Genomic DNA, 16,184 nt, shown 5'->3' on the forward strand with positions numbered 1-16,184 from the left:
CTATGTTCTTTCATTTGATGTATTGTTTGTCCATAAATGAATTACAGAAAATGTACTGTGGGCCATCAAAATTGAGTGAAAATGTAAAAAACGCTGGCGCTGTCTGGCGTAAGACTGTGCATGTAAACGCGCTCATTTTTTTTTTTACATATCTTATTTAGATTGTGCCTGTTGTAGTACATTTTCTTATGCAGTGTCTGTGTTGGATTGGGTTTATTCGACAAAAAGGAGTAAAATACACTCATTTGTCAAGGATAAACATTAAAAGTTTTATAAACTTATTTCCATTGATGTCCTTGATGTAATGCACAACTTCACTTTAACTATGGTGACAGGTTACCTTGGTAAAATACAATGATACAATTTTACCCAACATCCTAATACACATATATCCATACACATCCAACTACTCGACTCTCAATAGGTAACCAATTAAGATATTTAAAATCCAAAAGGCCAATAATTAACCTTATTAATTTATTTTGTAATTTATCTGTCCAAGCACGAGACAAATCAATCCATGAAATACACACATATTCAAAATGACATTGCACAAGACATATTGCTAGTAGTTTAACACTTTGTTTATCTAAATAAACTGATATATCTGGCATTTTTTATCCTGGCATTCACCTTACCCAAAGTTTTTAAAGCCATTGTTCACCATTTTTTTCAAAGCCTGTCAGTGTCTGGATGGGAGAGGTGCAGAAGAAAACAATGGCATAGAAACTGCTGAACAGGACAATTAATGCCCAAGATATTTATTGACTGATAATATATTTATAGCTTTAACTAAGACTGCTAAAAAGAAAGAATACACTTAATTAAATAACATTTCACAACTTAACTAGCACAGGGGCCGATTTAGTGATTTGGGGACCCCAACTATGCGCCACTTTACTTTAATGCAACCCTTATTTTTCTTCCTCCTCAAAGCACACAACTTTCCACCTCCAGTCAAAGTGACAGGGTAAAACTAAGCTTAATAAACACAGATAAATTCCCAAATGAAAAACAATAGAAAAAAGTACATCTGCAGGGTTTTTCCTGGCTAAAAATGAGGTGGAGGTTGTGCAATCTGCGTGTAGGCCTAGTGTCCCTTTTAATGTCTTAACAAAGCACCTATATTAAAGTAAAAAAAATATGAAATGACGACTAATAAGTCAATAAAGCCTTACATTTAGTAAATCAAACAGAAATGTTGAAAATAATAATATTAGCCATTTCTGGGATCATAAGCAGTAAGCACTCTAATTAAATCCTATGTTCCCTTGTAGTTCATTTAGCTTTAAACAATTCACTGATCTTGGTTCAAAGGAGTCATTTGTTTGCGAGTCTTTCTGATCGCAATGTTCATTCATAAAGGCGAACTCCCTTTGTACAGAATAACAGAATAACGCTGATTCAACGAGCCAACTTCACAGCTTAAAATATAACAAAGATGTACATCAGGTTAATTTCGAACACCTTTTCCAAAAATGTAATGTGAAACACCGCTATTACAGCTCCCAATATAGCTCTTTTACAGAACTCTTCAGCATCTCGCTGCGAAACAGCGACTCCATTGTAGCGGAATGCTGCAACTGCAGTTACAAATGACAATCTGTTTAACACACGCAGTATTTTTGGTGAAGAAACTCCACATATTTGTGATGAGAGTCTGAGGCGACACGAAATTTGACTGAGGCAGCCGCCTCCAAATTCTTTATGAGAACAAATATGTGTACAGCATATACTCCAAGTTTGTTGCTTTTAGTTTTGATTGGTGTCTGCTACAGGACAAATACTGTAAAACATTGCAGAGAAAAGGCAGATATTAATTCACACGCATAACAGATGTTATTAGAGATCATGTCAAAGTAATTTCTCATGCTACAGGAGAATAATGAATTACTTACTGTAGTATCTCCAGTTTACATAGTGAATCCTGTTTTAAATCAAAAAGCAGCTTCTTTCCCGCATCTCCTAGTTTTTTATTGTTAGACAGTTTGAGTTCCCTAAGGTGTGAGGGGTTTGATCTCAGAGCTGAAGCCAGAAGAACACAACCCTCCTCTCCAATACTGCAGTCAGAAACCCTACAGAGATTAAAACGTAAAGATCAATTTAGGATAATATTCATTAATTCAGTTAATTAAATAAAATTGAATTAAAAATAAATAAATAAACATTCCTGTTAGCAAAGCTCAATGGTAAGTTTTTTTTAATTGACCCGGTCGGGGAAGTTATTCTTATTTATACCAAAAATAATAAGCAAACAATATTGTCTAGTTATTAGTTGTTGTTTTTTCTATGAAATCTTAAATAAGGTTATGACACCATAAAAAACTATTAGCCTAACTCACATAAATGTCAAATAGTGTTTAAGACAAAAAATCAGTAAATAAATAAGAACAAGTAATCAATGTATATGCAATAGCACAAATAAATGTAAGCAAGCAAGCATTCAAATAAAAATAATCGGTGCTTTCAGGTGTTTCAGGTTGATCTATAATAGAATCAAATAATCAACTGTAAAATAACACTTCATTGCCTTCACTGTATAAATTACCAAAGGTATATTTTAATCAGTCAGGAGCAGTAAGTGTTTTTTGCATTCGTCTGTTTGATTTACATTTAAAACAGAGATGTTTATTATGCTGCTGTCCCTTTAAGAGATGCACCGATCTAAAGTACAATTACACATGCGTTTTGTTTCCAAACTGTTTACGTTGACTTAAGACATAATGGATAACCTTTACAAGGATAGACCGAGTAGCACTCACTCTAGTTTTTCCAATATGCAGTGTGGATCCCTCAGTAGATCAGAGGGAAGGTTCACTCCCAAAGCTCCAGGTTTATTCCCACTTAGATTGAGTTCTATCAGGTGTGATGGGTTTGATCTCAGAGCTGAAACCAGAGTAGCAAAGCCTTCCTCTCCAATGCTGCAGCATTCCAGCCTGCAGAGAGAAGGACAGAAATTCTAGCATATTGCTTACACATTTCACAGGAGTTATTGGCTTTGCCCACAGTATGTGTGTTTGTTACAATATAATTTAGAAAAAGACAGTCGTTGGTTTTGATTTATTAAACTTTACCCATTGATGTGGACATTTTTCATTTGGCTCTCATAAATACAAAACATACAAAATGATTAAAGATTATGATCAAGTTATGACAACAAGTTATAAACAACCCTCAATAAGAGAAATCCCATCTCATGACATAACAGTTACATAAACTACTTTTTTGGTAATTTCAGGATTTACCAGTTGGCAGCGTAGCTGGCACTTCCTGGGCACGTCATTTCATAACCATTAAATTTCCAATTCATGATGTCGCCTTTTTGATCTCCTGATTTTACAAGATAACAAAGAACGGTCCATTTACTTCCCATATTCATACTATTTTTAACAAAATACAAGCATTTGAAGAGATGGAAAAGTCCACAGGTCACGGAACCCCATTCCTGACACAGACTGCCTTCATGAGCGAGTCCATTTCTAAAAAATGTCCAGAGTAAAACAGTTTGCTTCTATTCCAGCCTTCCTCGCATCCATGACGAGCGGGCTTCAAACCGGCAAACGTTCCAGCATGGGAGACGGGCGATCTATTCAGGCGAATTGCATTGCTGGTCGGGAAATCCCTTTTCGTCAGTGTCGGAAGTCCCCTCCGTCTGTTTGAGTTCTGAACCTGACACAGTTCTGAACTGTACTGGTCCACATGAGCTCCGGCCCACCAAGAGCTCCAATTGGCCATACACGCTTGTTTCAATTTCAACAACTGTCATATATTTATCACTTTCAGGGGAGAATTCCTTTGCCCACATATATACCCCATTATAGTGTATTTCACATAAAAAGATACTTTTATATATAATTATCGAAATATGCATTTTTGCAACTCCTGGTAAGTGTTCTGCGTTTTCTTCATTTATCCATTAGATTACTATCTTGTGCCATGAACACCTATCTTAGATAGGGTTAGATAGAAACACACCAGAGGCTGTCATGAAAAATTAGGAGAAATGTCTTCTCATCGGTCAAGAGAACACAGTCTCATGAATATTTATGAGACACCAGCGAATCATCAATGTAATATGGTACAACGCCACGTCACATCCTTTGGCGTTGGGCAGATAAGGAATTTGAGCCCAGAATGCAAAAAGAGTGCAAAAAAGCTCAAAATGAACTAGTTTACTCTAATGTAATAACTTACAGTTGCTAACATTGTTTTCTGTGATGAGCAACACAACCAACACTGCAAACATCTTAACACTTTAATGGTAATGATGGTCCCCCAAGGTGTTTTTACGTGGCTGAAAACACTAGGCACATGGCTAAATAATGCCGATTGCAGGCGCACATGAGTAAAAGCGTTCTACCCCAAGGTGAGCATCTTTCAACTCCGGACGTAATAAGTAAGGGATAATGTACAGGCAGCCGGTTGTTATCGCTTATTACACGGCTACTTGCCACATTAGAAAAAAGCTGGACATAAAATGTGAAGTCGATTGACCTTCCGCGAGGAAAAGCCGTTGTTTCGATTTTAAAGTAAGAAACGACGTTCAAACGCCACGAACAGGCAAATTGGTTCAATCATTTGTAACTATAATGTCATATATGTTATTAAAAGACATATTTATAATATTATTTTGTGTAATATTAAGCTGCCCCTCTCAAAATGAATTGCAGCTTCCGGGATAGAGGGTGTTATTAGTTTTGGGCCATTGTTATTTGAATAGAACAACCCTTGAAATGTCGCGACTGGCCAATCAGAATCAAGCATTCAAATGAGCCGTGTAATAATGACTAGTAATTAAACCGTTTAGAATGTCAGATTCTTGCTGTAAATAATGTACATTGCATCTGAAGACTACTTTTGTTATCGTATTTTTGTTCTCTGTTGTTTTACTTTAAGCTATTTCACATAAGTCTCCTCCTCTGTCACTCCACCCAGGGATACCCTCTGGGTTGCTGAGCATGCACAGCAATTTTAAACCTTTTGACAAACTAAAAGACATAAAATTGAAAGACATTCAGTATTTAGAATGATGGATATAGAATCCTCTGCATTTTGCTGGCTTTTTTGCTTAAGACTATCGTGCCAGGATACACATTTCAAGTCTACATGTCCAAATAATAAGGAATTATGCTTTTGACCACAACTCTAGAGCTCTACTCCGCTTCACATCCTGCCTAACAAAGCACCTCAACTGCTTTAACTATAAATCACAGCTTCTTAAAGCTTATTGCTGTATTTTAAAATTCAAACCATCCGCATCAATATTTTTGCTACACTAACCATAAAAAAACACCAAAACATGAAAATTTGGATGATATGGAGAATTTCAGCACTTTGAGACAATTTAAGAAATACTCACTGTAGCTTCTGCAGTTTACAGAGTGGATCCTTCACTAGATCAGAGAGCCTCTTCACTCCTGAATCTCCTAGTTTATTATCGTTCAGATTGAGTTCTCTCAATTGTGAGGGGTTTGATATAAGAGCTGAAGCCAGCGCAATACAACCTTCATCTGTAATACCACTGCTGTGCAACCTGCAGGAAAATGTAGTAAAACCAATTCAAAACTCATGGAATTTTCAAAAGAAGTCTCAAGAAAATAATTCATTGCACTGATAAAGGAATATTTGACGGTAAAAAGGAGCGCTGAACAGCTTTGGAATGCTTGGTGTCACTGTATACAAACTCTAGTATCTTTGTGACGCTCTGTGACACTTTTTTCATTACCTTTTAAAAGGTTTCAAGTAAAAATAGCCAGAATACTGCACTTTACAAAACGGCGGCTACCGTGATAGGCGAAAGACACTGAATATATTCACCATGAAAAGAATAATCAGTTTCAAGAATAAACAGTTCACTAAGATTTATAGAGTTGATCTTCAATTGTCCAAAACCCCAGAAATACTGTGAATTAACCCTAACTCTATATTATCTTATTTTAATGTAATATATTACTTTAATGTCTCCAGTTTACAATGGGGATTCTCCAGTCCAGAAGAGAGCAGCTTCACTCCTGAATCCTGTAGATTATTGAGGCTCAGGTTCAGTTCTCTCAGACTTGAGGATTTTGTGCTCAAAACTGAGGCCAGTGCTGAACAGCTCTTCTCTGTGAGATTACAACCACTTAGACTGAGAGAAAAAAAATGCATTAATATGTATTACAAACAATGCATGTCCAACTGCCATAATACATTCACTGAAACAGATCCCCTACATCTCTTGAATTACATCATCCCTTTAAAACCTGCTTACAAAGGTATGCCAGCCAGTCTGTCATCAGCAAACCCAATGCATTATATTTTAATGCTATCAGTGCTTTTTGTGTGTCCCACAGAAAAATGTGTTTGACTCCATATGGCGCTACATAGCACGATTGGCGTGTGACATCGAAGTAATCCAAGAGCAATTCGAGATCACACTGCACTATAGGCATTTGAAGTGTTCTTGAAGTACTTTGATGTGCGATAGATCTTTGCAGCGCCAGATGAAGTTGAACACACCAAACATCTCTGACGTATCTTAGGAATTTATGTGGGTGCAGGTAGCACTGCAATGCTGTTGAACGCCCAGCTTTATTTGATATGTGGACGTAGTTTCAAGGGAAAAATGCAGAGAGCGCAAGAAATATGGAGTGACCACGCCCCCTTTTAAAATAACCAATAGCATTTCGTTTAAGGCACACAGTCAGCCTGGCAAAGCTGCATTTAACAGCGATATAGCCACAGTGGTTTAAAAGTCTATTGAAAATAAAGGAAGATCAGTGATACCAGTGATCTGTCATTTGAAGCTTGTTATTTACTTTGGTGAGTGACACTGGCCTTTGTATTCTCCTTTACTCATCAAGGCTGCGATTTGTCTGATCTCTTCCATATAGTCTTAACATACAACATTCTGTGTAGACTTAAAACGGGTAAGATACGTTATGTTTTGTAAGGGGATATGCGTGTATGATTGACGCATATGATCAGCTCTGTGCTATCGTTTCTCTAAAACAGAGGACACTTATGTGCAACCGCTCGCATGACACTGTTACTATTAACATTAAAGTCTCAATTTCGTGTTATCCAGTGTTGTCTGGATCAACTCCTATCTCCCATCTTGTGCAATTATGTGTCAGACTGTCAGTTTTGAATGCTTAGATCTTCTAAAAGGGAATTTTGTCAGACCGTAGGAGCAGTTTATTGATGTCCTTAAGGCTGAAATATTTTGAATAAAAGATTTTGGTTTCACTGGGGCTTTAATGTTTACCTGCTAAAGTCAACTTTCTGTAGGTCACACGCTTTTCTCCATTGCCATGAAGTGTGCTAAAGATTACAAAAGTGACTTAAACTACTAAACTGACTTTAAATGCTTCATTTAAATTAGCATAAACGTTTGGCAATCTATAATATATACACTCACCTAAAGGATTATTAGGAACACCATACTAATACTGTGTTCGACCCCCTTTCGCCTTCAGAACTGCCTTAATTCTACGTGGCATTGATTCAACAAGGTGCTGAAAGCATTCTTTAGAAACGTTGGCCCATATTGATAGGATAGCATCTTGCAGTTGATAGAGATTTGTGGGATGCACAAAGCTCCCGTTCCACCACATCCCAAAGATGCTCTATTGGGTTGAGATCTGGTGACTGTGGGGGCCATTTTAGTACAGTGAACTCATTGTCATGTTCAAGAAACCAATTTGAAATGATTTGAGCTTTGTGACATGGTCCATTATCCTGCTGGAAGTAGCCATCAGAGGATGGGTACATGGTGGTCATAAAGGGATGGACATGGTCAGAAACAATGCTCAGGTGGGCCGTGGCATTTAAATGATGCCCAATTGGCACTAAGGGGCCTAAAGTGTGCCAAGAAAACATCCCCCACACCATTACACCACCACCATAATTGCATTAATGAGAAATTGAACAGGTGTTCCTAATAATCCTTTAGGTGAGTGTATATATATATATATATTTTAATATGCATGATAAAATACTTACTCAGCTTTCCTACAAGCTTTGACCACAGGCAGCAGCCTCAAAAGACATTCTTCTGATGGATCATATTTACTGAGTTTAAACTTGTCAAGTTCTGAGTTCAGCAGCACAAACACAATAGCTGGCCACTTGCTACGGCAAAATTTGCTTTGTTGGGCTTGACTAGGGAGATGACTACCACTTGTACTATATCCACTACCACTTCGTTGCACGTATTTTTGCACTTCCTGCACAAGAGAATGATCATTCAGTTCATTCAGGCAGTGGAACAGATTGATGGATTTCTCTGGTGAGACATCCTCTTCGATCTTCTGCTTGATATACTTATTTATTTCCTGACTGCTCTCTGAGCTGCTTCTTGTCTTTGGCAGTAGACCTTGCAAGAGAGTCTGATTGGACTCCAGTGAGAGACCCAGAAGAAATCTAAGGAAAAGGTCCCAGTGTCCTTTCTCATTCTGTAAAGCCTTGTCCACTTCACTTTTCAGTGAATCAGAAATACTGCACTTTTTTTCTTTGTCTTGTACAAAGAAAACAAACGTGAACAGTGCAGCAAGAAACTCCTGGACACTAAGATGAACAAAGCTGAACACCTTCCCAAAGTGAAGTCCAGGCTCCTCTCTAAAGATTTGGGTACAAACTCCTGAATACACGGACGCTTCTATGACATCAATGCCACACTCTTTCAGATCCTCCTCATAGAAGATCAGGTTATCTTTCTCCAACTGTTTAAAAGCCAGTTTTCCCAATGACAGAATACTCCTTTCAGCCTGCTGAAAATCAACTTCATACTCCCCATCATATTTTTGCGACTTTGGTCTGAAAGATCAGGAAGTGTGTGAACATTTGAGTGAGAGTCTTGGGGATCTCTCTTTCACTCTCTGCTTCACTCAACATTCTCTGGAGAACAGTGGCTGAAATCCAGCAGAAGACCGGGATGTGACACATGATGTACAGACTCCTGGAGGATTTCATGTGTATGATGATTCTGTTGGCCAGACTCTCTTCATTTATTCTCTTCCTGAAATACTCGTCCTTCTGAGGGTCATTGAATCCTCGTATCTCTGTCATCTGATCAACACACTCAGGAGGAATCTGATCGGCTGCTGCTGGTCGAGAGGTGATCCAGATCAAAGCAGAAGGAAGCAGATTGCCCTTTATGAGGTTTGTCAGCAGCACATCCACTGACGCTCATTCTGTCACATCAAACAAACTCCTGCTGTTCTGGAAATCAAGATTAAATCGATACTCATCCAAACTATCAAAAATGAACACAACTTTATAGTCATCAAAATCTGTTGATCTCAGGTGTTTTGTGTCAGGGAAGAACTGAAGTAGAAGATACATTAGACTTATATTTGTGTGCTTGATCAGATTCAGCTCTCTGAATGGAAGTGGAAATATGAAGACGTCCTGATTTTCTTTTCCTTCAGCCCAATCCAGAATGAACTTCTGCACAGAGACTGTTTTTCCAATTCCAGCAACTCCTTTAGTCATCACAGTTCTGATGAGTTTGTCTTGTCCAGGTAAGGCTTTAAAGATGTCGTTACATTTGACTTGTCTTTCCTGTGCCTCTGATCTTCTGGATGCTCTCTCAATCTGTCTCACCTCATGCTCATCATTGACCTCTCCACTCCCTCCCTCTGTGATGTACAGCTCTGTGTAGATCTCATTCAGAAGGGTCGAGCTCCCTTGATTTGATATTCCTTCATGAAGTCTCAAACATTTTTCTTTTTGTCTGGATTTCTGTTTTTTCACACACAATGGGGCGAGTTCTGATGAGCAGAGGAAAGATGGGATTAAAATGTGTACAATTCTTCACAATAAATAATTATCTAGTACTCATGTAAAGAATTAGAAATATATCGAAGGGAAGACAATGTACTCTATGTTTTTATTTAACAAAGCAGTTCCATTTGTTTTAATACATTACAAAAATGAAATTTAAGTTGTAATAATAACAACAATAGGTTTCTAGCGCTTCACGCTCAAACCCTAATAAGTAATAAACATTTCATAACGTCCTCTGGTCATAAAATGCGATGAACATAGAAGAATAAATACATGTAAATATATTTACAAATCATAAATATAGACACTGTGACTTTCAATAGTAACATGACTCAGAGCTCTTACTGGTCAGTAGATTGTCAGCAAGGTCTGTCTGCTTCATCTTTTTCAGAATGTTCAGTGTGATCTTTAGAAACAACTCTTTGATTCTGCTCCGATCTTCCTCCTCCTCCTCTCTCTCAGAGCATGAAGAGTAATCTGGACTCAGTAATGTCTTAAAGATCTTCAGCTCTTTCTTCATTACAGAAATAATATTTTGCTCAAGTTCCTAAAATCAGTAGATATTCACACAACGTCAAACTCAACACAGAGAGTATTTTGTGTTTTACTGGAGAAAACACCCAATATGTGCAAAAACACTCTTACCTTGAAAATGAAATCCAACTGCTCCCACTGATTTTGTTTGTTGCTGTTGGCAGAGGGGATATCAAGATTTTAAGTCAATATATTAGGACATTCTATTCTATTTAAGCTGATAAATTCATGACTGAATGTGTATTCTTATAAACCATGAGTCTGTCCCATAGACTGTATCAAAAATATGGACGTATACGTGTCCGTGACATCACCCGTAGGTTTGTGAAGAGTAAAAATGAAGCCTAAAGTATGCGGAGGCATTCGTTGCCATCTTGGCATTCCTTCATCACACCTTACTCCCAGATAATCGAAAATGGGCAAAAATGAGGGACGTGGTTAGAGCTGAGGCACCTGGATTGCTGAAACCAGTTGTCGCTCTACATTTACATTTACATTTAGGCATTTGGCAGAGGCTTTTATCCAAAGCGTCTTACATTGCTTTATCCTATACATTTTACATAGGTATTTTCAATCCCCTGGGATCAAACCCACAACCTTGCGTTGTTAACACAATGCCCTTACCACTGAGCTACAGGAAAGCTAAAGGAAAGCTACAGGAAAGCAAATTAGGTGCGTGGCTCTACTGGCCACGCACCTAATTTGCTGAATTTTAAGGCTTAATATAAATTAAACGGGTGAGTTATAAATGTATCCCCCTCACAGTTGTCATGTTGGGTGTTTTTTGTACCAGGCCGTAAACGTGTTTATTTTCTGCTGTAAATTTGCCCATTTTAACATGGAGCTGAATGAGATTCTTTTGGAGCGAGTCTCTAGCCGCAAATTTTTTTGATAAATTGCAATTAAAGTCACTTCCGTGTCGGCTTCACAAGAGAGATCGGAAGGTTGTCCCTCGGTCTGTCCTCACCTCACATCAGCAAAAGTGTCTCCTCAGCTGAAGCTGAAAGGCACACCCATTGACTGGTCACTCCTCATGGACACACAGCTGGGTTCAGGAGATTCTTTCTCATTCAGACTGAAACAAAACAGCAATTAAATTACAGTTTTCAAAAGCCACAAATGCATTTTATACTCCCCCAAACAGACAATTTATCTATAATTTGCACACTCTACAGTGTGTTGTTCTTTGAATGACAGAGGGTGAGTTAATCAAGTCTTAATCATCATGAGGTAGCGTTGCTAAGTACACAGTCCTGAAATACATCCCTTCAGAAAATGGTTTAATGGTTTTAATAATCTTCGACTCCTCGTCTCAGAGAATAGAGAGACTGTTGTCCTCACCTCACATCAGCAGAAGAGTCTCCTAAACTGAAGTTGACTGGAAAATCCATTGACTTGTCACTTTTCATGGACATGCAGCTGATTGCCGAAGATATTTTTTCATGTTCACTTAAAGGAAAACAGTTCTAAATGTTAATTTAAAGGGGACATTATATTTTTAATGATGTAATATAAGTCTTGGGGGTCCACAGAATGTGTTTCAGCTCAAAAACACCACAGACCACTTGTTATGTCATGCTCACAATGTCAACACTGGGGTTTATATAGACCAAGTATTAAGGAAAACAAGCAGACAAGAAACCCCTGTGGAACCAATCAACAATTAACAAACTACAAACACAGGAAACACTACTGTACTGTAAATCAACCATACACACTAATTCTTTATCACTATAAAAGTAACAATTTATGCCTATAAAATCGAAAATGTTTTAAAGAAGATGTTTATAACAGCAATGTTTGAATTAAACAACTACAGACTTCAGAAATTCAACTGAAACCGCCCTACTCACAGTCATTGAAGCTCTGAGACTGGAAAGAGCAGAATCTAAATCCTGTGCACTCATCCTGCTTAATCTTTTTTGTCGCTTTTGACAACATTAACCACAACATCCTCCTGTCAACCCTAAGGACATCAACCCTCATCCCTATTTTTCCTTGAGAGACATGGCTTCTCCTACCACTGCAATGCTAATGACACACAATTGTACTTCTTATTAGTGATGATCAGATGATCTAGACTCCAAATCGATTCCGGAAATCTTGTTTCGTCATATTTGTTGGTTTTACCATAAATTATAACTATAAGTCACACTTAATATCTGTATGCTGATGTACTGTAGGGCAAATATTTACACCACTAACACCTCCTCTTGACACTCAACCTGCACTTAAGATCTGCGAACAGGATGTGTGCCAGCTTTTCCGCAAACAAAAGATCAAAAAGCACCAGGCCAAGAAAATGTCTCACCTCCTGCCTGAAAGTCTGCGAGGAGCTCCTGTCACCCATCTTCACTAATATATTCATAGATCTTTGGAGTAGTGTGAATTCCCTTCATGTTTCAAATGCGGTGATGAATCTGCTTACAGAAAGGAGGTTGCTCAGCTGACTGCCTGGTGAGGTCAAAACGACCTAGAGCTGAATGCATTCAAAAAATTGGAGATGATCGTGGAGTTCAGAAGGAACTCTCCATCACTTCTTCCCCTCACCATCCTGGACAGCACTGTGGATACTGTGGAGTCATTTAGGTTCCTGGGCTCCACTATCTCTCAGGACCTTAAGTGGGAGTCCCACAAAGATTCCATTGTAAAGAAGGCCTAGCAGAGGTTATACGTCCTTCGTCGATTGAGGAAGTTCAACCTACCACAGGAGCTACTGACCCAGTTCTACTCAGCAGTCATCAAATCTATTCTATGCAATAACTGTTTGGTATGACCAAAGCTCTTCTGATTCTGATATTTTACCAATGAAAAGTATCTGAAAGAGCTTGTGACTAAACTTCACTACTCCATTTAAACTGTCAGCTACAACGGCTTAGAACATGGCAAAACCAATCAGAATCAAGGACCAGATCTATCCATTTTATAATAATGATTTACAGTATGTGGTGCTTTATGGTGCCTAAGTGATGTAACATGTTTTCTATTTATATAAAAAAGAATACTGAATCATGGATGTTAAGATGCTGAGAATCAATATGTATTTCAGACTCTGATGATTAAAATTAAAAGGGGTGATATTTTATTTTGGAAAGTCAAAAGTGCCCGTATATAAGGAAACACCCTTGGACGTTATCTCCTTCGGAAAAGGAGTGAAAACAAGACGACATCTTAGCCATGTGTCAGCCACCGTAGTGCTTTAAAGGTAGGGGTGGAGTGAGCCATTGGTTGCAATTCTTAACCTCACCATTACACACCGGTAAATTTTATACAATGGACCTTTAAATATTTTAATCATTGTGTTATGTCATTGTTTCATTGACTTGATATATGCCCTGGCTGAATTTGTGAACATAAGCCCTTAATAACTATTCTTTTATCAGATAACACAGTGGTAACTCTCTTACTCTATTAGAAGCAGCTGTCGTTATGTTTTATTAGTATTTCAGTCTTTCTGCATGTTTTTGTTTACATGTAGGCTAATAAATCATTGTTGTACTAAAATGGTAGATTAGATGATTCAATTAGATTCAACTTTATTGTCATTACACATACAAGTACAGTGTAACGAAATGTAGTTTAGGTCTAACCAGAAGTGCAATTATCAAGTGCAGGATATACAGTGTGAATAAATACAGAATACAATATTAGGAAAATACTATACAATAGGCATGTACTAGAAATGCCTTTTATGAAAGCTGTGTTGTTGCTATTCTATCATGACACCAAGAAAAGCAAATTATTATGAACTTTCTAAAACAAGTGAGATAGTAAGTCGCATATTAGAGACATTTGTGCCACCCTTTAAATAATCATTGTAATTGCTTTTGATTGTTATCAGATGTTCCTTTAGAAAGCCTTTTCTAAACAGTTTAACTCAAATACATTATATTATCCCTTGCGTATAAGAAGTTTGTACAATAGGGAAATACAACACACAAGCAGTGATCCAAGACTATGTTTAACTAATCAATACAACTACTAGGCTGTGTATAGTTATGAAACTCTGGCCTCAGTCAAAATGATTAGACCCATTAAGAAATGAAACCAAAACCAATTATATCCTGTTTACCACATGTGAGCCAGGGGGATGTTTTAGGTGTATACCGAAGAGTATCGATACATTTTGCAGTATCTTTGTAAATCAACTGCAGATTCTTGGTTTCATGTTTAACATCTTCGATAGAAAACACACCACAGTTAAAAGGACGCTCTAAACAAAAATAATCTGCCAGGATATAGGACTACTGAATGCGCGTGCAGTAGATCAAAGGCTGTAACACAGGAAACGACGGGACACCGCATTAAATACAGAACTAGTTGTGCAAGTACATTACGGCAGTTATAACACAACCATGCTGACTAATCCAGACAGTGCTTATCAAAAAACAACTTTTACAAAACGGACTGAGAAAATCTCACCTCATTGTCTCTGTATCACTTTCTTCAGACAGACTCTTTGTAGATCGAGGCCGTGGCATCATTTACAGCAAATTCGTATTTGCAGAAAAAACAACGTGGTTTTCTTGTTTCTTTACCCAGTATGAAATTAAATTTGTAACTAACTGAACGTTTTACTCTTCCGCGTATTCTCTCTTCTCTTCGCAAAAATGGATCCTTGGATTCCTTGCTTTCACTTTAAACATCCAATCAGCATTGAACTTTGTTGTAGCTATGCAGAAAAGTTTTAAAGTATTTTTCTTATTCATGGGAGCGGTGAAAATAATTTGATTTAAATGTAGCAAAGAAAAAAACATTTCGATTATGTTTAACCAATCATTACGAGAGGAAGAGCTCTGAACGGAAGTGGAAATATGAGGTGGACACCCTTTTTAGCTTTTCCTTTAGCCCAACTCCAGAATGAATTTCTGCACAGAGACTGATTTTCCAATTCCACCTGTCAGACCTCAATTCCGAATAGTTTGATTTGTTCAGCCAATCTTTTTAAGATGTCATTGAATTTCATTGGTGTTTATTGTGTAGATTCTTTCATGAATTATCTGAACCCAGCCGTGTCTCCTAAACATCTTAGAAAGAGCAGTTTTACATACATTCTAAATTATGAGATATTTGTAGATGTCTTTATGTCATCTGATGTTTTAGAGATGTATTGCAGATGAGGAATCAATGTTTTGCAGATGTAAATGCTCACAGAATCATTTTTGTCTGCTTGTTGTTTGTATACCTTTCAAATTGTATAAAAATAGTTTTGCAGAGCTTCAACAGCCGTGAAATCACAGTATAGTTGTTTAGTTTTCTCCATTTTGTACTACAGGCTACTCTTCATAAATAGTTTCATGTATGGCCTAAAGGAATATTAGCAAATATTATACAGATATGCCCTCTAGACATCACTTTTTGCAATTCATGAATGTATAATGTTGTTATATTTTTAAAAAACTCTATATAACAGTACTTTTTGTTAAACTGTTCCCTTAATATTTATTGCTTAACAATTGTATGGGCCAATTTAACAAATTTAACAAATTCATAAAATAAAGAGAATCTACACAATCTGTGGTTTGATCTTTTTCCACAGTCTATTAACTTTTTAAATGCTTATGATTTGTAGTAAAACACTGCTTTGTTTTCTATTTGGTGTTTTTTTGACGTGATAAATGAGATACCGTGTGACTAAGATATAGAATGTCATAAATGAGCAATAAATCAATGAAAATGTACACATTGAATTACCCTAAACAGGGTCTTGGACAAAACTAGTAGTGGAGAAGATTCAGTTTCTAATAAAAAATAACTGCCTATTTACTCTAACTGTTTAATTATTTCACAAAAAAGTGAACCTTTACTGACAAATCAAAATGTAAAACACAATAAAAAGATAAAAATAAGAAGCACTTTTTTCTCATATGCTAACATTTTTT

The 16,184-nt window shown here is 37.2% G+C and overlaps 1 pseudogene; it reads right to left on the minus strand.

Annotated features, from left to right (window-relative positions):
* Positions 1 to 463: 463 nt before the first annotated feature.
* LOC130409102 (NACHT, LRR and PYD domains-containing protein 3-like) lies at positions 464 to 16,144 on the minus strand (annotated as a pseudogene).
* Between the last annotated feature and the right edge of the window lie 40 nt (positions 16,145 to 16,184).

Source organism: Triplophysa dalaica, chromosome 20 (genome assembly GCF_015846415.1).
Source record: "Triplophysa dalaica isolate WHDGS20190420 chromosome 20, ASM1584641v1, whole genome shotgun sequence".
Taxonomy (NCBI): Eukaryota; Metazoa; Chordata; class Actinopteri; order Cypriniformes; family Nemacheilidae; genus Triplophysa; species Triplophysa dalaica.